At 28.6% G+C, this 26,188-nt stretch overlaps 1 protein-coding gene across 1 annotated transcript in view; it reads left to right on the top strand.

Annotated features, from left to right (window-relative positions):
- The first annotated feature begins 3,114 nt into the window (after positions 1 to 3,114).
- The window catches only part of LOC129963400 (mucin-2-like), a 68,668-nt gene continuing 45,594 nt past the window's right edge, over positions 3,115 to 26,188 (top strand). Inside the window, exon 1 of the mRNA XM_056077762.1 lies at positions 3,115 to 3,353. The gene's annotated coding sequence lies outside the window, so the exon portion shown is untranslated. The remainder of the gene's footprint in view (positions 3,354 to 26,188) is intronic.

Below are 26,188 nucleotides of genomic sequence, written 5' to 3'. Positions count from 1 at the left end.
GGGAAAAATATCATTTTGTTGTGTAAATGGAAATATTTTATGGTTTCCTTTAGTTACATGACTCTTATTTATACAATAATCAAGTTATCCATTTATTATAGTAATAATAATAGTGAAATTAAGAGACGTTTAACCTTTCACTATTTTGTTTGCTAATTCATTGAATAATATGTTTTTGGAACTGATTCAAAGTAGCTTGTAATTATTACATTAGATTTTGTGAAATTTCAAAGAAATAGATTTTTCCAACGCAAGAAGTGGAAATCTTGGTCGTTATCTTATTGACTAATTCAACATCTAGGTAATACTTCAAGAATAAGTTTGCACTTCATCTGATAATTAACGAAGAAATGCGAAAATATGAAAATGTGACATCTATTTCTCCCTCCCCAATTAGCATTAGATCATATAATTTATATTGTTAAAGATATGTCGTTTCGAGTTTAATTTCTTTAACATTACTCAGCATATAAAATGCATTTGTTTGATTTAAATAACTAATTTTATCCTAAATTCTAAGTAAACATGACACTAATTTATTTTCAGAAGTGAAAAATATTTATAGCGAAAGTACCGAGTTATTTTTTTTTCTTGTTATACGCAAAAATTGTTACAGATTTGCAATTTAGTGACAAATCACATGCGATATTTCTTTATGCTCTTTGATTTATCATATATTGATATTAATGCCCGAAATGATAATTTTGGACTTTTAATAATTTTTTCTTAATTAAAACTCAATAGTTATTTAGATCAAACTTTTTTCTATATGAAGTTAAAAAAAATCCTTTAAACCCGCTATAATTTTATGCCTATTTGAAACGAAAAGAGATATGCAAATCTTGTTTTTAAAAAGAATAACACATTAAACTGTAGTTTTTAAAAATTGGTCAAAATATTCATTAAATTTAATTTTCATTCCTTGAAAAGTGTAATCTAAAATGAATTTTTATAGTGTTTTTGGGATGACCCTCGTAATTTTGAACCGCGGTCAGATGACGAGGACGACACCTGAGCTGGCATCCCCCCCTCTCCACACCACACCAGCGGGAGGACGTTTGGCATGACGGATTTAACGTGCAACAGACCCCCTTACACGACGGTTCTTCGGTGAAATCGGGTCTCGAACCTGAAATCCTCTGGCTCACAAGCCGAGACCTTATCACCAGGCCACCGAGGCCTGAGTTAAAATGGAAGTGTTATGTTGACAATTTGTTTGGACAATTTTCAGGATGACGTTTTTTTAGATATTTTAAATGTTGTACTTTAAAAAAATCCTCATTTAAGCAATTTTTGAATATTAAAAATCCAAAATGTTTCTTGGGCCATTAAACATTACAAACAACCATCACATCTACATTACTAACATATTTCATGTGCATAAACATGAATGATTGGGAATTATGCGCAATTAATTGAAAATATTGCACATTACAGCATAACATGTATATTCATAAATGCTTATCCTTCTCAGAAGCCACAAAATACAAATTGCAACCAAATAAACAATTATTAACCAATCGCTGAACTGAACTATTTTCATTCTTTGCAGTAAGAGATGAGTTTTTCGCCAAATCACACTCAGTTTCGCCAATTAGTATTCGTTTAATGAAATCAGACTTTCATGATTAATAATTATAAAATATTACTATCAACATTCCATTAAACTATCAGTATTATGAATGTTGTTTGGGTAATTAAAGTTATTAAAAATGACAAATAATTTCATTTGTTTAACGATGCGGTGAATTATACCTCTGATTCGAACACCTATCTAATAAAATGCTTGCTTCTTTGTTATCTCATAATTGTATTAGAGATCAGAATATCTAATTTGATAGTAAGCGTGAATCACAGATGATTCACATGGTTTACAACGAGATAAAATAAGGAGATATAGAGAAGTGTTCAATACACATCAAATCAGGAGGATTTTTTTCTGTTACTCAAAAATGGGTGGCACACGTGTTAAATGTATGCATGAGTGTTTTTAACGGGGGGGGGCGGTTTAAAATAACGTTTCCTGTGTAAAGGGATCTGCAACTAAAATAAATTAATTGAATTAATCTGAATTTCATATCCAAACGATAGAAGATATGGAGGAGGTTCTTAAAAAAAGAATACATTATTTTGTATATATAGAAAGTCAGCAATGTTGCGTGGAGTGGAGAGGACATTTATGTTGATGAGTAAAGGATAATTCCCTGTGAGCTTCCTAATGTATTAGTTCATTTTTCTATGTGCATTTTTTATCACTTGAGAAATAATGAAATTTCGCATAACTCATTTTCTTTGTTAATTTCTATTATTACTCCTTTTTCGCTTTATTAAGATTATGGAAAATCTGTCCTTCCGACAACCTCAGATTCAACTTTTTTTTTTTTTTTTTTTTTTTTTGAGAATACATTTTCTTATACCTTTTACTACTTATATATGAAATTTGGTTTAATTCCATTTCATAGATTTGGCTTCAGATCCCTCCAAACGTATAAAGTTTTTTCATGATCACCCTATACAATAGATTCGAAGAATCTTAAGAATGATTGCAAAAACCCTCGTAGGTCAAAGGTATCTCGGTGAAAAAAAAAAGTTGGAAAGATGATTCTTATGCCCATAAAATCTGATCAATCAACCAAATCGCAAGTCTTATTGCCTGAGCACAAGCAATGCAATCTTCAAAATTTATCAATTGTTTTGAAATTAAAAAAAAAGTTAAATTTTAAAAGATCTGCAAAAAGAGAAGCTTTTAGTTATGTTATGTTTTTTCTTAAATATCTGAATTAAAGCTTTTATTTAATAATCATAGAAAGTTCACAAAGTTCTTAATTCACTGAAGTATATATTTATTCTTCTATCAAAGTGATAGTGGCAAAGTACATAATCTTTCAGATAGCAGTAACTTTTTCCAAGCCCATGTAAACGACCCACGGGAATAAAAGGATTTATACGACGCATAATCCGATATCAAAGCAGGTCGTATATAAAAATACATATTTAAACTGCCTGATCAGTATCCAAACATATCTGTCAGGAGTCTTTTCACTAAACTCCACTCTTTCCTGAACTTCACACGACATGTGGCCAGTCATCCGTGGGGAGATAACCTGCCCGTTTAAGTGCAACTTTCTTCTAATATTTTCGCGGAATTCGTGCTTTTCAAAATCAATTACTCAGTGGTCGGGTTTTGTCATGCGGAGATCTATGTCACCTCTTCCGATGGAAAAAGGTCGGGTGACGTTTGTTCGGAAAAAGTTGGACCGCAGGAGGCAGGCCGGAGGGTTTATTTCGGAGGGAATCGTCAAACCATGCTTGTTCAACTTGAAAATAGGGTGCAACGGGATTAATCGTTGGAGGTAAGGATTGTTTTTAAAGTAATCATTTTTTCAGCTCTCTTAGATGCATTGTTTTAGATGTGTATAGTTGTGCAAAGTTTTTATTATTTTAAGTAATGATTGATTGAAAGATGCATCATCAAAATTCCATCGATTTTTGTCTTTAAAAATAAGGATATGTCGACAAATCGGTGATGATGATACTATATTTGATGGATGAATAAATAAACAAGGCACAGTTTTTGTTAAAAAGAAATTTAAAAAAAATGTCAATGATTTTTTAATAAATGAATGTTTGAAAAATGAGCATTCTTGAAATTTCATTCATTTGATTAATGCGATAGTTGAAACGGGCGGGAGGTTCAAATATTAATTTTTTTTCATTTTTGATTGACTACAATTTTTTTCCCATTTTTGATTGAAAAAGATCGGTAATAATATTAAATAATAAACAGACAATAGAATTATCATATTTTAAGGAAATCATTAAATTAATGCTGAAAATCTCGATTTTCCTTATGATTTAGAAAAAGAATTGCATTTTAAATCATAATATCTATTATAAGAAATGCAAACATAAGTTAAATTCTTACAATATTAACATTTTACATTCGCATCTGCAAACCAAAAGTTGCTTTTATTGGAGAAAAACGATGGCAATCATGACCTCGAAATACCGACGTGAGAAACATTTAATATAAAGAGCAACATTTTAGCAAAAAGAGGAATAAAAAAAAAGATTAAAATGATTTACAGGTTAATCAATTTACAGGTTACAACGAGTAAAAGCTGAGAATTTCGCGTATAATTTTTTTAATTTTTTAAATTTATTTTTGATCAGAAGAATAATATTAATTTTAGTTAATTTATTATTTAATATAAAATTATCATGATGAACACCTATATTTACACACTATCTTTTGTCTGCTTCGAACCATCGAACACCATCGGAATTGAATTAATTTATTCTTTGAATTAAATAAAAATAAGATTTAACCACCATTTTATAAAAATATATAGGAACTAAAATGCATCACAATTCAATTTCAAATGCTGTTGGTACAATTTATTAAAAAGTGATTAATAAACATTTTCAATATTTTATTTCTAGATTGGAATTAAATTGTTTTTATTATAAATTTATAAATGTTTGATGAACTATGGAAATGACATATGCGATATTAAATCATACATCATATGAATTAGAGTATATTAGCAGACAAACACAAATATTGAAATAGATAATACCATATTGGTATGAGAGAATTTTTTTATGTGTCTGTGTGTTGGCTATCAATGGACATGATTTCCTTTATTCCAACGCTAATAACTAAATATCAGGTACTTAAGATAAACAAATCGAAGAATTAGAAACTTTTAAGAGCGAACCTTTAATATGTTAAGGATCTCTTTATAGAATTTCAATGAGTTTCAAATTTCCAAATTGCGCAAAGCAATCACAAAAATCATCATGCAACTCTAGAAAATCAAGCCGTAAGGATGGAAAGTTATGCAATCCGGGAAAAGAAAGAAATATAAGAAGAAACATTGAAAACTAACCCGCATGGGTTATTTATGAATTCGCCATTTATAAGACAAAAAAATCATAAGACATCATAATAAGAAAACAAAAATGTCAAATTAGTGTAGATTTATAAGTATTAGCATATAATTTCTCTCATAGTTAACATTTGTTTTAAAATTCATATTTGATAATGAAATATACTTTAACAGTGATTGGCAATACTGGTTAGATACTAAAATCGCAGTTCATAAAATTTTTACTAAATGGAACTATTATATCCTAACTGAAGCACACAAAACATGAAAATCAGTAGTCACCAGAATGCCAAATTTTGTCAGCATGCATTCCAGATTATAATGAAAGAAAAAGCAAAAAAAAAAAAAAAAAAAAAAAAAAATTGATTAAGAAGAAAGTGAACACCAAGGAAAAATTATAACTTTCAAATACTTTTATCTAATTTTCCCCATTCCGGCCTAAGTAAGGAATTCGGCAATCAATTTTTCACTCCTTTTGTGATGAACTAAACGATGGAAATGCTGTAAATTTGTGCAGTCTCCACCAGTGCACCAGATTAATACTTAATACTCAATTAAGCCTTAAATGAATTAAATTTTAATTCTTTGTTATTAATGCCTCCTGATAGTAAATTTGTAGATCTTGTAGAAAAAAAAATTCTAAAAATATTTTAATACAGTAATGAAATTGTTTCTAAAGAACATCTTAAATAATTTATTCACATTTCTTATCTCTTCTTAATATGTATTGATAACATTGAGTGACGTTTAGATGCTTATGATAAAAATTATAATTACATTATAACGCACCGCGATATGATTTAAAATTAATTAGGCATCTAACCGAATCATCTCACAACGGCGAATGAATTATGCATGTGTTACGGACTGCTTAGTCATGTGAATTTTTTTTCTTTGCACAATATGTTATTGCAATACATACTCCAAAAGTTGTCTAGAAGTTCTGCCATTCCTTTCTTTTGTACTTTTTCTTAGGCAGACTCTTATAGGAAGATTACCTACTGCAGTCATTCTCATGACAAGATGACAACGGAAAATTTGACCGTTTATCTGTAAAACCCCAAACCACCCTTCGTTTAAAAGCTTATACATATATGCGTATACGCTTTGCTCATGTTATCTTGTAATCAGGATTACTAAAGTAATATTATTTAAATTTTAACTGGATTGGAATATGTTACTAGAAATATAAAAATCTCTGACTAGTTCCTAAACGGGCCATCTAGTTCAAAGGTGGGGGAAATGATGGGGGGTGTAAATTTTCATTTCGCTATAACTTTCTTAATATTAAAGTAAGAAAAAAATCTAATTAGCCAAATTAGCGCCTCATTAAGACAACTAACTTTTGTATTTAAAATTTCTCGATAACTGGCAGTATCCTCGAAGTTAGGGACTGTAAAGTGATTTTACAGCATGAAAGTATGGGAATTTTAAGCTCTAAATTTGACTAACATTAATAGTAACTTAGATGTAAAGGAATCTTTGCTTTCCAGCTTGCAGAGAATTTTTTTTTATAATTTTTTTCACAATAATATGAGAAGAGATACATCAATTACAACCATTTTAAATATTGTGGGATAATTTTTTTTGAATAATATTGTTATTAGTATTATTATTAACTATTTATTAATTAATTAGATTTCTAGGTAAAGAAACAATTTAGCAAAAAAATATACAAATACCTGTTTCTAGATACATTAGGGAAAATAATTCTGGTCTCGTAGAAATGGATGTATATTAACAGGTCAAAACTGTTATTATCTTTCCTAGAGATAAATTTGTACAGTTAGTGCTTCTTCGGTAAAGTTTCATTCTTTATTCAGGTCTGCACAAGTGTTTTTATAATAAGACTTCTGTGTAACATGATAATTGTGGTATTTGAAAGTTTTCCACAGTGAACTTTCGGAGGAAATTCCCTATCAAGAGTGGGACGAAAGTTCAAGGTGAGATTCTTGATGTTCAAGGTCACTGTAAATGTCGATCGATGGCTAATCAAAAAGAAAATACTTTGTTTCATCTTTACACGCTTGTTTGATACCACAGTTTCCTTACAAGCTTCTTGACCCATAATAATAATGTTAAGAGATTTTTCAACAATTCTCAATAAGTGGCTAGTGACAATTCCAGATTATGTAACGTCGTTTTTGCTATTGAAACAATATTGCAATTCAAAATTTCGATATTTAAGCAAAAGATGTGGTATATATCAAAATAGAAACAATAGATTAATAGAAATATTTTACAAATAATTATCAGCCAATTTTTTAAATAATAAAATGGAAATGAATTCTTATTTATTAAACCATATATGTTACAAAATACTCATTTTTATTTTTTTTAAAAATGCAAAAATTCTCTATAAAATAACATTTTATGTTAAATTTGGAGTAATTTGCTTCGAGTTATCTACGAAAAATCAAGACTTGTGTAAGTACAATACTTATATCGGAATGCTTAAAAAATTTTAATAGCGCAATTATTAAACATTCATCTTTAAAAGTGTATGAAAAGATAATTTGTTTTAATTTTTTCCCATCAGTTCTTAATATATAATTCATTATCATAAGTTTTAAAAAAATAATCTTAAAAGTGATATTTTCCAACAACCATAACCAGTTAGCACCGAACATATAGAATTGAATTGAAATTAAATGATTATCATTTGGAAATATTAAGTTGGTATAAGAATATATACTGGATATAACATTTCAATTCTTGTGTATTAGTAAGAACGCACAAAAATCAGTTAAGTATTCCATTTTTACAAGCAAGAAACAAGTTTAATAAAAGCATGTAAAACATGGATGATAAAATCTATGTATAACTACAAATAGAACGCTTAAATCTTACTCTGTACTCTGTATATTACAGTAATAACAAAAAAATTAATTATATTACATTTTTAAAGAAAATTAACCTGATAAAATATATAATTTTTTTATGTTGCATGAAATAAGTATCAGTCATGAAATCAGAGCAAATATCAGAGAAATCAATCAAATATCATGAAATCAGAGCAATATAAAACGAACTGTATACTTGTTTAATGAAATCTTTTCTACATAATCTGATCTCGAATAAAAATAAAGAAAAATATTGTTTTTTTTTAAGTATACTGATAAATGTTTCCTTGAATATACTCCCTAAATAAAAAAAATAAAAAAATTGAAAAATATTAAAATTGACTTGATATTTACCTTTGCTGTAGTACACGAGATTTTAAGATTCATTTATCCTTTTTGAAATTTTTTACATATCACCTTTACTACAGAAACTGATTCGCCTGAAACTGTGTGCAAATGCATTGTGAGAAAAGTATTTATTGAATATTAAAATGTTTTTTGATGAATTGGCTAACAATGAATATGTCCACAACATACTGGATTGTTCTGAATACATATTCATTAGCATTAAAATTACAATATAAACAACTGCAATCATTTAGATAGGTTTAGATAGATTTTTTTTGTTTTATAGATGAAATCCATTTTTTTTTCAAATTTCGACGCATGCACAATCATTATAAGGTATTATATCTTTCGGAACTATAACGATTCCTAAATGTTTATTAAGCTTGCAAAGATGACAGTTTTTTCTTAGAATCGTGCCTCGAATTGATGACCTACCGGTTCAGAAACTGATATTCTACATAGTGCTGATAAATGTATGGCTATAAAACAAGCATACCTTTTTATTTTAAAATTAAAAAAATATAGTATCTTATATAAATTAAATACATTCATTTTCACATAATAAATTATTAAGTGCACATATACCAATTTTATTTGCACTTCTTTTATACATGATAAGTGAATATGAAATACATGCGAATAAGAATTTTGGTTCACTTGAAGCTTTTTCAATGGTTATGTAAAAGAATAAATTTTGTATAAATCATATGAACCATACCATTTTCTGGATGGATCAAAATTCTAAATATTCATTGAATTATAATATCCTGCCCACACATGTTTTAGCTTGGATCATTTAAATTAATTTGAAATTATTTAAAAACAAATTATTTTTTTTACAAATTAAACACTTACAATTGTTATACAATATTAAAGAAATTAATATTGTTGTAGGAAAATTATAAAAGTTTGTTTTATGTACATCCATAATAACAATCATACTTTTAACTTGTAAAAATGATTTAAAAAATTGTATTTGAATATGGTACGAAATAAACGAATATATCAGAAAAATACAGAGCCTTTTTTTTTTGAGGGGGGGGGGTAGTGTTCTTTCACATGTTAATTTATTTAAACCAAATTGTTCTTGTTTCGATTATTTAGTGATTTCTAAATAAATTATTTAATTTGCATCAAAGTAAAGATTCCGATATATTTAAATAAGTCAATTAGAAAAACATTTTGCACGCAGCTGAAAATTATAATATTCCCTTAAGGTAACAGTTATCTGTTAAAGTGAAAACCGTTGGTACTTCAGATAGCCTGAAATATCATGATAAATATACATGATCTGTAATTACAGGAAGCCTGACGCATTAATTTCTCTGATGCATTTTGGAAAGAGAGTGAAAAATAATCGCTTTAACCTTGACTTTGAAATATTGTTTTTAATGCTTTGCGATTTTCTAACGTTACGAACAAGTAAAAAGAATATAAACGTGTTATAAAAGGAAATAACAAGGAAATATGCGCTTGGCTGACGCAAATTCAACTCAAAACTAGTTATATTTAGAGTTGCCAACTAGTGTTGAAAGAGATTGCTTTATTTTAAACCATCATGTTTTGATTTGCAAGCTAAATGAAGTAGTATAAGGCTTTTGCGAGTTATTTTTAGAAGTTTAATGAAAGAACTTACTGAATTATAACTAGGAAGTGGGTCAATTTGGGAAATTAATGGCTAATTAAGCACAAAGATAAAAAAAGCTTATACTTATAGTAAAAAAAAAAAAAGGATGAAGTTTATAAACTTTAAATGTAATCTACAATACCCATTATTCTAAGTTAGCTTATTTTGTGATTGGATTAGTTACCACCGTGATGATAGTAAACCGTTATATTTTAATAGTTTGATATCTTTAAAAAAACATACAAGTTAATTAAAAGAGATGACTTCCTTTTTCGGCTCATGAAACATTTCAAGAAAACAATCTCCGTTCGAGTGGAAATCAGTATAACCAATCTCTTAAATTGTTTAGAATTTTATCCAATGTTTTTATTTAAAGGCCTGCTCATTCAAAGGTCTGTGAGCTTGATCATTAGCAATCTGTTTCACATTTTGAATAGTTATTATTTATACAGATGTAGGCTACCTAAAGAATTTTTAATAATTTTTTTTCAAATCTTTGAACGTGATATAAGCATAAAAAAATGATTACTGAAAATTGCAATTTAAGCAGTGTTACTCATTCTGTAAGGCACGATTCCACCGGATGGGGCCCAAATAATAAAAATGACTTCAAAATTTAAAAATAATACCAAATATTCCTGAGGGATAATTATCGAAATGTAAGAAAAAAAATAGTGTTGAAACAAAAAAAATGGTATTCATGAAAGCATCCTAAGAGATAATTTGATTATTTCACAAATTCGAAATTTCTCGAAGGGAAAATAAAATTTTAAAGAGAAAATATTTAAAAAATACTCTTTTACTAATAGGAAAGATTGCTTCACTTCGTATCCCTAACCTTATCTCAGTATCGACTGTCCTGTTGTAGCGAATAGCTGAATTAAATCGAGTTTATACTCATATCCTTAGGTAGAGAATTATTGTTGTTTATTTTACAGCTCTTGTTTATGCCTGCAATGATGGAATTGCTTTTCTTTCTATGTAAAGAAAAATCAAATTTTGAAGAATTAGATTTCTTTATTCTTAACTTTAAAAACTGTTTGAGGATTTCCACTATATTTTATTTTCTGCCGTAAAAAAAATAATTTTAAGTTTGAACATAACTTGTAAAAATTTACCAAGCGTTAGAACTGCAAATTATTGACTCTTGAAGAGCATTAAATAGAAAAAACTTTCTGTGCATCCTGGATCATTGATCTAAAATTTCTGATATTTATTATCGCGTTCTTTTTCAGGTTATAAAACCACAGAAAAAATTTACCAAGCGTTAGAACTGCAAATTATTGACTCTTGAAGAGCATTAAATAGTAAAAACTTTCTGTATATCCTGGATCATTCATCTAAAATTTCTGATATTTATTATCGCGTTCTTTTTCAGGTTATAAAACCACAGAAAAGAACAAGACCATAATGACTCTGAAATTTTAAAATAAACAGCTAAATCTGTATATCGTGAAGGAGAAAAGAAAATTTCAAATCTGGAAGAGAGAAATTTGAATATAATATTCGCTAAGATTGTATCTAAAAATAAATACTGTCTTTAGATAAGTTATATAAATAAAATAGCAAAGATGAGCTATATGAATGGAATCTGGATTATAAATTTGTAGAGACCAGTATTATAAATTTCTCAAGTTGAACGAGGAGAAAAGGGTTGAGAGTTGACTAAGAATAATTGAAACAATTCTTAATAGGTTTAATATGAAAATAATCATTACAAAGCTGGAAAAGACATTGTCATGGGCAACAGTTTTCATCCCTACCAATGTTTAACTGTCTTTAAAAGAAAATGCCCAGTTATATATAGTATGTGTGTGTGTATAAAATATGTAATATAAATTTTCCCTTTTCATGGCATCTAGAATCAAAATGACGAAGAACTAACCATTGCACAATTTACATTCAATTAAAAATTATCTTTTGTAAGAACTATATTTCCTTATTTTATTATTTATAGTTGATATATTAGTGTTTTATAGATGATTTAGATATATTGGATAAAATTGCATCTTTTAGTTTACAACTAAATAAAAATGTAAATGGTTAATTTTTAGTCCTATATTATAATAGGTGACCCAAGCTTTAATGCTTACCTTACTTCGCGTTAGATTTGTTAGTTTAATTTATACAAAATATATTTCTCTACACTGCAATTCTGCCCTAATTTCATAAATTTAATGCATTTTTCATTTCTGTCATTTGAAATAGGTATGTAAATTGTTTATTATTGGTCCTGTATTATGAAAAATGATGAGAAGTACAAAGTTTGCTTTCTATTATAGATTTAACTATCAATTTTATTTACATAAAATGTATTTCTCTACACTATAATTTTGCCATAATTTCATTAATTAATTTAAACATGATGGTAGAGGCGTTCAAAGGGAATATACCTGTATTCTATAAAGCAAAGTATTTTATTTAGAAATGTGGTAGTCAAAGAAAATGATTTACTAACTATAACTGAATACTAAGCGAATTGAAATTCAATAAAATTTACAATACATTTTTATTTCTAATGAATGATTAGGTATTTTTTTTTCTTAAAATATTCATTTAGCCGTCTTTCTTTATAATATTGTTTCCAACGTATCCATTTATATGGTTTTATTTTGGCATCCATATTTTTGATGGAAAAAAAATTCTCTTTCAATACTTTATGAACTCGTGTCCTCAAAAACCTTTCACTCTCTCTAATATTTTTTACTTTTTAATCTTTATCATATTTAACAATTCCTTATTATAAATACTGTAGAATCTTAAAATTTTTCTTAATCCTCATCTAATATTTAAAACTATCGATTCAAAATGAAATGGAATTGAATCAATTAACTAATAATTAAGAAAATGAGAAAAAAATGAAAATATTGAAATAGTGAGTTGTAATTATGAATACACATTAAGTATAAAATTTCAAGCATGCGAGAGTGTGAGGGAAAAATTAATTTACAAATTTCATCTTTACAATCATGAGTCAGATTAAATAAAAATGCATAAAAATCAATATAAAGAAACAACTTAAAATCGACATGGAAATATCATTGCACCAGAAAAATAAATATAAAGTAAAAATAAAGCGCTATAATGTATTTTACTTAAATAACAAGTCGATATAGTAATACTACTTAGTAAAGTAACGTTATAATATAGTAACGTTATTACTATATCTAAATGGAAACATTTGTTGCTTAAAATTCCATTAAGTATTAGAGTACTAAACAAATTCACAAGGAATGCATTTCATTAAAATAATTAAGACTTCCACATTTTAATAAATAAATTGATATATACATGGCAATTATTTCCTACTGATTGAAGTATGAAAAAGACATTCAGCAATCATTTATAATTTATTTTCAAACTATTAATTGATACGATCTTCGATACTATAATAGTGGAAGCCACAATGGGAAATTAAACTGATTCTAAATAATTTCTTTTTGATGATAAAGAGATATATTTTATTGTACCAGATGATCGAAGAATGGTGTGAGCGGCTACACCTCTGTGAGAAAATAAACAACTCCTCACACTTCTCTTATCAGCAGAATCTCCTATTGTTAAATTGAAATTAAATATTCGTCTCCTAAGATACCATTGTTATATTTTTCTTCCTTAATGTTTTCTCATTCTTAGTCAGGTAAATCCCATCAGACACACTTGGGAAACTGCAATAAAAATTCAGCGCTTGTGATGCAAAATTTTATTTTTTGTAAATTTCGTCATCTTAGTAAAATGCATTTTTTTCCCTTTAAAATTTAGTTTAAAAATTGCAGAGAAAAAAATGTTGTTAACGTTTTCTAACGTTAACAATATAACCGGCATCTACAAAATAACCATAAAAATCTAAATAAGCGTAAACAAATTATTTCAGGTTACGCGTTAACAAGGCTTTTATTGGAAAAGTACTTTTGTTACGAAGTTATTTACTATAAACCTATAATTTAGAAGATTCATAGTAGTGCGAAATCTCTGATCAAATGATCATCATAGAAACTAAACTGAATATTATCCGCGAAATCAGTCTGTTGATGTCTACATATCATCCTGGAAAATCTTTTTCAGGTCTTGTATTTCCGTGTAGCAAATGTGTTTGAAAAGAATTACATATATTTATCTTCTCCAAAAGTTTATGAAAAAGCCAAGTAGATGCAGTTTTTATTGTAGTGTATATGCATAAAATGATTAGAGCGTGTGATAGTATTAACCTCTTCACATACAATGACGAGTCCGATGCGAGCATCGATATATTGAATTTTTAATTTTAAAATCTGCAATTACGTAAAAGTATCGATTAATTTAAAATACAAAAATTACTTAAAAATGCATCATTATCTCAAATTTCCTTATATTATAGAAAAATAATAATTAGTCCTAAATAAGATGTAGCATCTAATTAGGAAGTTAAGTAAATTCATATGTCAAGGGTTAAGTAGTACAATTTTAACTTTAGTGTGTATAGCTATAGTTTTACATTAATGAGTATTCTTATATTATAGTCAGTATGCGAGTAAATATTATATAGCTAGTAATTCAGGTTAAAAAATTGTATAAGAAAGAAAATTGAACATCTGGATTTAATTTTCATCCAAAAGATCTTGAAATTGTATGCTCAGCCAACACTATTAGATAAAAATAATTAAATCTAATAATAGAATGTATTATATTGAATTCAAACATAGATGTTGTATGGCTGCACCACCCATTGGCAAGTTCGGTTTTTGTTTTTTGGTTGTTGAATGGGAATCAAATATGTACACACACACACACACACACACACACACACACACACACACACACACACACACACACACACACACACACACACACACACACACACACACACACACACACAATAAGCGTAATATTTTTTAATAACTAAAGTGTTCGAGAAATTGATTTTCTATAATATCCAACAACAATGCGTTTCTTCTCTCCGCCGTTCCTGGGTTCTCTTATCCATGATTCAGATTTTTTGATGAAAAAACTCTTTTTATTCACTACTGACTAGGTAACATAGACTTTTGGATAAAAAGTCTTTGTCATATTAAAATCCATATTTTTGTATGATCATTTGTATTTTTGTGTGGAAACACAAGTTTGCGGCTTTACGATTTTCTAAAAAAAATGAAATTACATTTTTCAATTCTTTCCAATTTTTTTTTACTGTCTCATATACGAAGTATTACTAATAAGGTATTCTAATCGACAAAAGATTCGAGCTTGAGTGCCAAATCTCTACGTTTCAGACTTTACTGTTTCCTAAAGACACATTTCTGGAAGTATGTTTCTATCTGTGAATAAAATTTGTGACACAAGTTCAGCATCTAGAATATAGATTCCGTATCAGATTCAGAACAAAATCCATCCAGAGATGGATCATCTGTAGGTTGGTACTTTCACATGCTTGTAAATCAACCAACTAATTCTCCGACCCGCCACGAAGGCACACGGATTTAAACCATAAGGCTGAATGACCGGACCGCCGCAACAGCAACACTGGCGGGAACTGTGGTTGAGTCCTAAGGGTCATCACCGGCCACGATACAACCCACCCCGAAGGAAATACGTCCCGTCATCGATGGGAGGAGTCAGATCTCCCATTTATTTGTGTACTCTCCAGGATGGCGAAATCCAACCACCATGCCGGAAGCATCTCATCCTCATTTCGAGGTGCCCTCCCCCTCCCGAGGGACTTCACATGCATGTAAATGCAGCTCAAAAATATGATTTAAATCAAGACAGCGTTGAAAATAAGTAAAATATGATTCCTTGTTCTTGAGCATTAACACATACCAGCAATCAAGTGCAACCTCCCAAAAAATCGCCAAAGATTGGATACTAAATTCAGCAAAACCACAAAATTTACGCCAAATCTGAGCCGAGCAACAAAAATAGACAGTAAAAATTTTGAAAAAGAAATTGCGAAATCTTAACCTGTGTTCAAACACGTTACAAATACAAATTCCATACATTGAAATCAAAATAAAAGCAGATCTCTTTTCTGTCATATTTCTGCTTAGTAGAGATATCGATATGACACTAGTTTCGAAAACGTTAATTGTTCTCTACGCATATAAGCAGATGTCTCTGTTACTGTATTCTCAACGATATTATGTTGATAGGCTATAAAATCACCTGTTTGCATTTGCATATTACAAATCAATATGGATAATTATTTATAAAAATCATTTTACATATTTGAAAGAAAATTCATTTATATGTTGTGTAAAAATCGTATTGCACTGCGTAAAATCTCATGGATTTTGCCTCTAAGTTATTTTTTATTACGTAACTTAGTTTCAAGTTTAGAGTGATTACATTAAGTCTTTCAGACTAAATACATAATAGTTTTATTTCACTCCACAAATGTTATGTTAACTTTAAATTAGTATACAATTATATATTTGTGTAAAAATTGGGCTGAATCTGCATAGTTAATAAAGCTGAAATTTTGAAGATGCTAAAGTATTAAATAATTAATTAATGCCATAAAAATACTTAAAATTTAATCAATCTATGAGTAAATATTATATAGCTAGTAATTCGGGTTAAAAGGCTACATAAGAAAGAAAACTGAACATCTGTATTTAATTTTCAGCCAAAAGACCATGAAATAGGGAAATTGTATACACTGTGACACTGTGGTAAAGTAATAAAAATGGAAAAGTGTGTTGATAAGTTTAAAAAGAAATTTAATATGAAAGTTGGAATAAAGTGAAATACAGTGGCTGATATTAAAGACGCTTCCACTTAAAGGAAGCAGATTTCAGGACGCATGACTCGAGATTTTGCAAGAACCAGTCAAGTGTATCCAAGCAATCAAAACCATAACAGCTGACAACCTCGAACATTATTTTTCTGATGTCCCAAACTAACGCATGATTTGAGGACTATATGTATTTCCAGATTCTGTTGTTAGCTAACTAACGGTTATTGAAGTGAATTTGTTTGCAACTTGAACTGGAACGTCTGTTTATTATAACTGTAGAACATGGATGTCTCGAATCATAAGGCAGAAAAAAGAGACTGATGGCTTTAATATCGATAGACTTTCAGAAAATAGATGTTAATGGGTGGGAAAAAAAAGTATAGCATTAGAATTTGTTCTGTTACGTTTTACGAAAGTTGATGTTGATGTACATTGAATTTATGAATCCTCTAAACCTTCAATGAATTACTACAAAGAAATGAGTTAACTACTTAGTTTTAGAGTGAATTACCAGCGATTCAAAGCTATTTTCTAGTTAGATGGCTGCTTTTCTTCTACTGTGATAATTCTTTCTTTCTGATATTAAGAGTTATTACTGAGGGAAGCATTTGACTGTGGAGATTGTCCGAATCACAGGTGGGAGTAGCGTCAGCAAACATTCTTATTTTGAATAACTTAGAAATGCACAAAAGTTGCTTCGACAAAAAAAAAAAAAAAAAAAAAAAAAAAACCTTTTTGCTAAACAGAGAAGAATCAATGAATCTAATTAACTGCATTTCGTCACCTTATCTCTATAGTATTTTTTTTAAAGAAATTCAAGAAATATTATCGTAAGTAAGTCCGTATTTTAGGTTAATTTTGTTAAAAATATTTAAATTTTCTCTAGATTTGGTTTAATTTCTACGTAAATCAACGGGAATGGTTACCCTAAAACTCTCTCGCATACTAATATTGTACTTGGTGTATATGCCTTTGGCGAACGATAGTTATTAAAAAAAATCTTATTAGAATGCGATTTTTAACTCAGCCTTTTTGGATATTAAGCATTGGGATGTGAATACCAGATGCCAAATGTGCATTTTGCAACTTTTCTCATAGCGACTAAAACTAAAATTTGACACAGAACAACAGTTGTAGTTATAAAACCACATTCCAATTTAATATGTTTAAATCAATCTGCTCTTGAGCATTTACTTTCTTGTGAAAATATAGACCCACAAACCATCAACTCCTTGATGGCTTTGATTCCAAATTTTATACATATTTTTATCCATTTAGTTCTCTCCATTATGTAGTTAACACGATAAAATGTTCAGACAGCTGGACATATTTCCACTGAATAGATTTCATTCAAAATATGTTCTTTCTAAAGCTTGGGATAAATACTTCATACCAAATTTCAGAACCGGGATAGCCTGGTTGGTAGGGCGTTGCATTCGAATCCTTTGGTTTGCGAGATCGAACCCCGCAGGCCGAAGACCCACCGTGTGTGTGGTGGCTGGCGCACGTATAAATCTGTCATGGACGCAAAGTCCTCCATGTCGAGAGAAATACCACTGGGGGTACTGGATCAGCGGTGATCGTTCTCTGATTCAGGTCTAAATTATGATCTGTGAATGAAATGCGTGAATGAAGCTCGCCCCGTAAAAAGGGTTGTGATGTGTGTGTTGCTAAGTCGTACTCTTGGCCCTAGATGGCGCTACTGAAAAACAAGAAACGCACCCTTGGCTTAAAATCACTGACTTCTAAAGTCAGTGGACTTGTCAATGACAAGTGCCATTAGAAACCACAGCAACATACCAAATTTCATCCATCTAGAACGCAACAGTTTTTAGTTATCTTATTATCAGACCAACAGAAAAGTGTTTTTCGAACTCAGGGATGCCTGAAATGTTTAGATTCGTCAAAATCTCGAGTTGTTTGACGATAATAGTACTGTCTCTTTTATATACTTTTTATACGAATAAGTAAAAAGTATGGAATTTGAATGTTACTTGAGAATGACTGCACGTTTCAAGAAAATCGGCATCTTTTGATTTGAAAGGAATGAGGTGTTAGTTTGAATTATGAAGGTAATGAACCGAGACTTGTACTGCTGTCGTCTTTCTTTTATTTGTTTGAAGGATTAAAGCTATTGCAAATTTTTGTCGCCTGTTATATTTTCGATTGTTTTTTTAAAGAAAAGATAAATCTCTTTCTATTTGTTTAAATTCTAAGTAATAAAACCTGTATCATAACTGAAGTTCAACTCAGTCTTTCAGGAAGCCTATAGAATAATCACTCATTGTTGCCTTCTTTCATCTTGAGAAGAATCAATAAATCGAAGAAATTGAGAAATCACCTATATACCCTGAAGCAAAGGACATCCTAGAATTCTGTACAAATTAAAACCTGCTGACCGTTCTACAAAAATTATGATAAATTCTGTGAGAAAAATTGTATATGTATTCTACTTAAAAAAAAAAAAGAATTCATACTGGACAATTGGTGAAATTATGGAATGATTCTGAAACAAGGGACTTGAGATAAACGTTTCGTTGGGTCTTTTTACCCTAACTAAATTATTAACAGCAAATATAATTCATAATTTTTAACAAACCATGGTTCATTCGTTTCATATTAGCCAACCCACTGAATCGTAAATGCTTTTCACAAAGTGTTGTTAGGTCACTATGTTTCTAATTGCATTTGCACTTGTTTACATTTTGTTTTAAATAGACCTATTGAGACAAACAAAATGGCCCGATTTAAAATATTAGTAAATAACAAATGCAACGTGGGCTAACTGAAAGAAAATTTTAGGAATTTCAACAACATTGGCAGTCAGGTCTCTTTGTCTAAAAAAGTGTGGTTTTGTTTCATTTTAAACATTTGTGGGAATTTTCATCTATTTTAAGGCTTAAGACTCTTTATAATCTAACTTTTAAATTATAACTTCTGTAAAGACTTTATATCTTAAGTTTTGTATTTCATATTTTTGCAGAAATTTATAAGTTACTTTAGACATTTGCTTTGTCTTTTAAGTTTGGCAAAACTATAAAAATACTAAAGACTTATTTTTACATTTTCACATTCAATACTGTTATAGCGCTTTCATTGTATTATTTTTTATATTTGTTTTGGTACTGAGATTTCAAATAGTCCGAATCAGTGGACTTTGGGTAAGTTATGTCAGTTTGTACAAATAAATAAATCTGGTGATGATTTTTTTCTTTTGCTTTTGAGAATTCTCAAATATTTGCCATGCGAGTGTTTTTTAAATGCTTAAACTTGACTTTTGATTGACCTATTCTCCAAACAATAAAGTCTATATCTATAATGACGCTTTCGTATGGCTGAATATTTCGTGAATGCATTTTGAATTTTTTTGCACCACATTTTTGAATCCGTGCGCAGAAGAGATTTAGGATTTGCATCTTTGATCTATTCTTAATAAAAGCCTCCAAAATTGGAGCTCAGACCCATCCCATAATTCCTGGCTCATGGACATTTTAATGCCACGTCCTGCTTTAAAAAGTATAATTTTCGGAAATTACATTGTTCAAAAAAGCATACGGAAAAGAATGGAAGAAAAGAGCCCCACTTCCCTCTTTGGTGCAACCAGCATGGGGTAACCCGGTTTCGAGGAGAGACGCAGACTGTCACTCTAACCCAGAGTCGGTTCGGAAAAAACAAGTCAATCGGATATTTCAAGATGAGAAAAAATAATAAAAAAATATATCCAAGAGAGGAAAAAAAGAAAGATAGTTGTAGGTCAAAATCGGGATGGTTTGAGAAAAGCTGAATGAAAAACAGAATTAGAAAATGAGCATGCTACCAGTAGGTGGGCGTATCGAATAATACAAACGCTTCAGGAAGAAGTGAGCTAAGTCAGGCCTTGATTCAATATTAAGAAATAGTTATTTCAATGATAAAAAGTTAGAGCTAACTGATAAAGGATAATTAACATAAGTAATTATGCAAAATGCCGCTTGGAAAGCTTTCCCAGTTTTTTTGAAAATTATATTCATACTGTTAAATTTCATTAAATATAGGCAGTTTCAATTTTATGTATTCGAAGAAATCCATTGACTTTAAGATGTTGTCTCTTTGAAAAGGATTTTATGTAAATCATATGACTATTATCTTTACAGTAATAGTTCTTCTTTTAGCATAAATTATTTTATAATTGTTATTGCATAGATTATTTTATAATTGCTCTTCATCCATTTAAGTCTTTAGTATTGAATAAAATTAGAAAACAGCAGTTTGCTTACTCGAATAAAATCGAATTCAGATTTTAAATTGATTAAAAATTTCCTTGCATTTTAAAACTATATTAAATAAAAGACGTATAAGAAATTTGAAATTAATCAATTCCGAATTCATTATTTAAAGTATATGTTTTGATATCGTTTAATGTGTATTGCGATTTTGTAAGTTCTTATGTGTCCTTTTGTTCTTTTCGATGAAGTGCATATTCAATCGAAAGCTGGAGATAGTATTATTGAAAAGATTTATTATTAGTAGGGGAAAAAGCGGCTAGTTGTAATAATTTTTGGGAAAATATTTATATTTATTAATGATTCGTGATTTATTTTCATAGCTTAACTATTCATTTATTATATATATTAGAAAACATTGTAGCTACAGTTTGCTCTAGACAATAAAGTTGTAACAATAAAAACAAATATTTAAAATCATTTTTCCTTTACCATGCTTTTATTAATTGAAATTTATATGTTATTTAATCATTATTACCACTTAGTATAATGATAAAAATGTCAAGTGTTATAAAGAAAAATAAAGAGAATGATTTAACTAATCAACATAGAAGTCAGCCATGCATCAGAATTGCAATTAAATCAAGCAAATAGTAAACTTCTTCCTACAGTATGCATTTTGTACCTATATTTTTCAAATTAAATATTGAACCCATTTTTCTTCATCAGAATTGGGTGCCTCGGTGGCCTGTTTGTAATGTCTCTGATTTCAGACCAGAGTGCTTCTGGTACTGGTTCTTGGTTCCATCGAAGAATCATCATGTAAGTTGATTTGTTGTGTGTTAAATCTGTTAGACCTGAATGTCCCCTTGATGTGGCGCGAAGGGGGGAGAAGGAGGACCACATCAGACACCATCCTAGTCGTCTGACTGCTGTCCAAAACTACATGATGTATCCGAAATTAGCATCTTCAAAAAGCAAAAAGGAGGCTAATGAATATACTGTAATATCATCAATGTTTTTGTACGCGTCTCTACAATCCAGAGGAAGACCTTTATTTTTTTAAATGTATTTATTAGTTAATAATCTTCTTTTTTTCCCTTTTATTTTCTTGATTTTCTTATCTGCATTTTTTCCTTAAATCTTTACCTTTCTCTTATCCTTTCTTTTTGCTTTCATTCTTATTAATTAAGTAATCACTACTTCTCTATCAGGTGGGTAAATTAAAAAGAACGTTTATATATATAATATATAAAATATAATATTTAGAAACTGTTAGACTTTTTCAGAGGTGAATCCTTAGAGAAAACTTAATGTTTCAGAATGTATGCAGAAGTGCATTATTGAAATACGAATGGAGATAACTCTCGCAAGATTTTATTTTTTAGAACTTGCCCCCGTGATTTTGTTACAGTTTGACCCATTGCATAATTCCGTTCTGCGTAGTTTGTCTATTTCTAAAAAATTACTGCGATTATAAAAAAAAATTAAAGCATATTTTTAAAACTTAATAAACAGACAAAATAAATATGTGTAAAAGTAATAAAATATCTTAAATCAAAATTTTAAAAATATTTTGCTTCTCTGTTTATTGGTTAAAATGGTGATGGTGTATACAATTTCTCACAATCCATTTCGAACGAGCACTGATTATACAGTCATGATAGTGCACATTATAAAAATCATATTTAGTGAAATTCTATTTGAAAATTTTAAAAACCGCAAGGAAACTTACTTATTACTACTTGCCCATGGCTCCGCTACTATAAATAATCTGATCGATTAGAAAATAATGAGAAAGCCAACAAAGGAAAGACTTCGGTATTCAGAAAATTAATAACAAATATCCTTATTAAAAACAAAGGTTTAAAACAAATTTCATGAATGAAAATAAGCACAAAAAAAACATTCAAAACAATTGGCATTGGCAAATAAGCATTATATTGTGAATTATGGAACATATCGTTTTCTTTTAAAGTAATAATAATAATTATAATAATCAGTACATACACTTTGCATTGCTTTAATTGGAATATTTTTTTTTACAATGTTACGAATACCAAGTTTTTTTAAAGAAAAGCACAACATTAAAGAGTTCAAACATTCTTCAACCATGCTTGTTCAAATATTAGAAATAAATAATTCCCAATAAATAACATTCCATAAGATGTTGGAGAAAAGGGGAAGGGAGAAAGGTATAAATAATTTTGAAAGCAGAAGGAAAAATATTTCGTCATTTTAAATGTTACCTTTGAAATATCACAATTTAAACAGATTTAATTTGAAAAAAAATATTTAAAAGCATTGCAATTCAGTATGAGAAAAAATCTAATAATTTAATAGGATGCTACAATAGATTATATTTTTAAATTTTAGCATAGAAAGTTAGACAAGCATTTGATTTGGCATCCCAATTACACGACTTGATTATTTTCTCCTTCACAAAACTAGAAAAAAAAATTATTTCATTTTAAATTATTTTATTGAATCTAAAATATTTAATCATTTCATTGAATAACACAGTTTTTGAAGAAAAACGGCGAATTAACAGCAAATTTTAAAAATATGTAAATATGTGTGATATGTATGTATATGTATTAAAAAGACTAAACATTGATTATGTTCTCAAAACTTAAGTATTAGTACTATTTTACTTCCTCCGAATTTAGGTTAATAACTAGAAAAATCGATCAGAGTATTCGAGTTCCATGAGATAATTTACACACTCACGAGAAAATCATTTGTACTTTTCCCTTGGAAGTCGATTGTAATTGTTGAAAGTGAGAATTATCAGGACGTTCTACTCTAAAAGCTGCAAACAAGTTCTGGTTCTCATCAGCCAGCTTAATTATATTGCAAACCTATTGGGTACAAATGCAATTCACAGGAGATACACATGCAGATCGAGTGGTTTTCAGAAATACTATCTAAACTATTATGATTCTCTCACGATAGAGATAAAATCTTGTTTAGACCATTCTACCATGAAGTAATTCAGATATAACTTTAAGAGACATTAGCAAATTTATTCTATAAAATGTGAGTGTGTAAACAAATGTTACGCGAATTCATCACGATTAATCTTAAGATTGATTTTTTTTGTCAAATTTTTTATGCTAATTATCTCTAATGCATGCTTCTAATGTATAGTTTTTAGTGTCTATGTTAAAATTATTTATTCTCTCTCTATATTTTTATTTAATGTATATATTTTTATATTTTAGTTCATTATATTCATTTAATGAAATAAGATTATGTTCAATTTTACTTCAGTGTGCTGGTTTCAAAATATGTTTTAATTTTGATACTGAAATCCAATTTTTAACACAAATTACGAAAAATTGTATGGATAGACAAATAAATTCCTCTGTATTAGAATTCTTAAAATGATTCAATATCCTTTTCTAGAAAAACGTTTCTCTCTAATGTTGTATTTCAGAAACTTTAAAAACTATCTTTAAAACCATGCAAACCGAGTGATTCAAGATGGATATAGAAACTTATTTTAGGATATATACTTGAGAGTATGCAGCCTCCAGTTAACTAGAGTCAGCCTTAAGCTGGAGACTACATATTCTCAAGAAGCATTTAAGTTCCCCATCCATTGCCTCGAGAATAGATTCTAAGTAAAGATGCTTTTTAGAGATCTCCAGAAAATGCGTGGTTCTCTAGAATCCGCATTTCTAAAATCCTTCTAGAGTTCGCCTGTTCACTTTCCGAGATAATATCAAATATAAAGCTATCATCTGACAGTAAAATTACAATAATAAGCTTAATATTAAGTAATATTGATTTAAATCCTATAAATATTGATTTAAATTTCCTGTTAATTTGACTTTGTACCTGCGAAATGTATCATGGTAAGATTGTTTCAAAATATATTATTTTAAAAACTATGGCATGTAAAAAAAATGCAATAAGATATTGTTTCTTAAATTTTTCATAATATATACATTTTGTAAATAAATGGAAATACTAAAATCTGTGAGTAGGAAAATATTAGAAGTTAAAGCTAAAAGAGGTGCTGCTTAAAAGTTAATTTGCCATGTAAATTTTCAGAGATTTATAGGTTTTATTTGATTAACTGATTTTACATATCGATATAGGTGGAATTGAATCGATTGGAGTTGATACCAACATTGTGAGTGAGTAAAAATTTCTTTAGGAATTCATGGATGATTGTATTAAAAAAATGTTAATTAGGATTTAAATTAGGATTAGGATTAAATTAGGATTAGGATTAACATTTAAAACATAATTCTTGTCTATTTCATTTGTATGTTAATAAGTTTAATGAATTCTAACGAATGAATTTATGCGTGATTGAAAGTGGTATAAGCATTAAAAAATGTCTCAGTAGACAGCCTTATAATAAAACAGGATCATATTAGTAAACTTTCGTGTGTTTATTTCATTTAGTATTTTTTGCGTTTGTAATTTCCAAATGAACTTTCCAAAAAATGTATCTAAAAAAATCGCTAATTTTGTTAAAGTTTACATTTTAATTTAGCATAACGGAAAAAAATAACCGATAAAATCTAGTAAATTATAAAATAATTAGAAGTAATGACTGAAAAAACTATCCCAAACCATTATGTTTTTGTAAATCAACATAATTTTTTTCATCTTTTAAACTATATATTCACCAAACCAATAGATTATAAATAAGTTAATATAGAAGAAAATATTTTTAAATATAATTTGCTGCAGTAAAAAAATAAATCTATTTCTATGTCCCTGTAATATTTTAATGAATGTTAAACAATACTTTTGTAAAATTTAATAGTCCAGTTTAATCATACTAATTAACACTTAAATAATTATTAAAAAGCGGTAAAATAATTTTTATAGTTTCCGGTTTTTTCCATTTTTTTTCGGGTGACTTTAAAAACTCCAAAGAAAATAAATTAGAAAATAATAGGTTTAAGTTAAACAATGTTCAGTTTCTGTTTCTTTTGTTAAGGCCTCTTTCATAATAACATTGCTTCCTATTCAATTCAAATAACCGAAAGTCAAATGAAAACATTAGCTGAAGTTGTTCTTTCGGCTTAGTAAATCAGCAGCAAGATTATAGATCTATTTTAAAATGAAACAAAAAGACATATCGAATGATCTTGTGATTAACTCTGATTTCAATCAACGATTTCTCTAAGTTAGATAACGAAAACAAGAAAAATTGAACTATCAGTATTTTAGGAATACTTTTAATGGGCTTAAATATTAAACTTGTATGTTTATGTAATACAAACTATTTAAAAAAATCTAGATGGTTTTTAAGAAATTATTCCAATTTAAGAAATTTTTTTACTTTTGGAATCACCAAACTAATATAATACCATGTAACAAGGTAACAATATTAATATTTTCTAGACTGCATGCGAGGAAATATTTAACATTAAACTATTAAATTTATTATTGCTATTCTTTTTTATGGCACTAAGTGTATTTTTTTTTTCATCATTTGATTTTTCATTTTGACATATTATCATGCTTTTGTTGATGATATTTTAATTCTTTTTTCGTATTTATCATTAACGTGCATTTTAAAACAAATTCCACAAAAC

This window comes from Argiope bruennichi, chromosome 1 (genome assembly GCF_947563725.1).
Source record: "Argiope bruennichi chromosome 1, qqArgBrue1.1, whole genome shotgun sequence".
Taxonomy (NCBI): domain Eukaryota; kingdom Metazoa; phylum Arthropoda; class Arachnida; order Araneae; family Araneidae; genus Argiope; species Argiope bruennichi.
The sequence above is the reverse complement of the archived record's forward strand: the minus strand, read 5'-3'. Positions and strand labels throughout refer to the sequence as shown.